This window comes from Parus major, chromosome 1 (genome assembly GCF_001522545.3).
Source record: "Parus major isolate Abel chromosome 1, Parus_major1.1, whole genome shotgun sequence".
NCBI classification, from domain to species: domain Eukaryota; kingdom Metazoa; phylum Chordata; class Aves; order Passeriformes; family Paridae; genus Parus; species Parus major.
In genome coordinates this window covers 48,444-49,437 of record NC_031768.1, presented here as the reverse complement: position 1 = coordinate 49,437, position 994 = coordinate 48,444, and the positions used below count along the sequence as shown (strand labels likewise).

The 994-nt window shown below is 64.6% G+C and overlaps 1 protein-coding gene across 1 annotated transcript in view; it reads left to right on the top strand.

The window, feature by feature from the left end:
* The window catches only part of STIM1 (stromal interaction molecule 1), a 74,909-nt gene that overhangs the window by 61,665 nt on the left and 12,250 nt on the right, over positions 1–994 (top strand). The window lies entirely within an intron of this gene.

Here is a 994-nt window from a genome sequence, read left to right as displayed (position 1 = left end):
CCCTGCCATGGCAGGGCTGGGAGGAGATGATCTTTAGGGTCCCTCCCGACCCAGTCCCCTGCAGGATTCCATGGTGCCGGTGCTTTGCTCCTGGTGCTGCCCCTGCACAGCAGAGCTGAGCTCCAGGAGTGCAGCTTCAGGTGCCAGCATGGACCTGCTCACCTGGGGCTCCTGCTTTGGGCTGTGAAGGTGCCAGCAGGGCAGCAGGACTGGAGCCATGAGATGCCTGTGAGGGTGGAATGGCCCTGGACGTGCCCCGTTCTCGGGTGCTGGCTCCAGGTGGGGTGGATCACGCAGCCACTCTCTGCGTCAGGCAGGATGCTCAGATAAGGTGTTCAGAGGCACCTACAGCAGCAATGCTGGAGTTTTCCATGGGCTGGGCATTAATCCAGCATGTTCAGCACCAGCTTAAAGCTGCTTCTGCATTAAACAGGCCTTAACTGCTGGCACCAGGTGGGACAGGGCTGGTGGCACAGGGACAGTGGGACACTGGCACGGGGCTGGTGGCAGTGGCACAGGGCTGGTGGCAGTGGGGCAGTGGGACAGGGCTGGTGGCACAGGAACAGGGCTGGTGGCAGTGGCACAGGGGCAGTGGCACAGGGACAGGGCTGGTGACAGCGGGGTGGTGGCAGTGGGACAGGGCTGGTGACAGCAGGGCAGTGGCACAGGGACAGTGGGACAGGGCTGGTGACACAGGGACAGTGGCACAGGGCTGGTGGCAGTGGGGCAGTGGCACAGGGCTGGTGACAGTGGCACAGGGCTGGTGACACAGGGGCAGTGGCACAGGGCTGGTGGCACAGGGACAGGGCTGGTGACACAGGGGCAGTGGCACAGGGCTGGTGGCAGTGGGGCAGTGGCAGTGGGCTGGTGACACAGGGACAAGGCTGGTGACAGCAGGGCAGTGACACAGGGGCAGTGGCAGTGGGCTGGTGGCACAGGGACAAGGCTGGTGACAGCAGGGCAGTGGGACAGGGCTGGTGGCAGTGGCACAGGG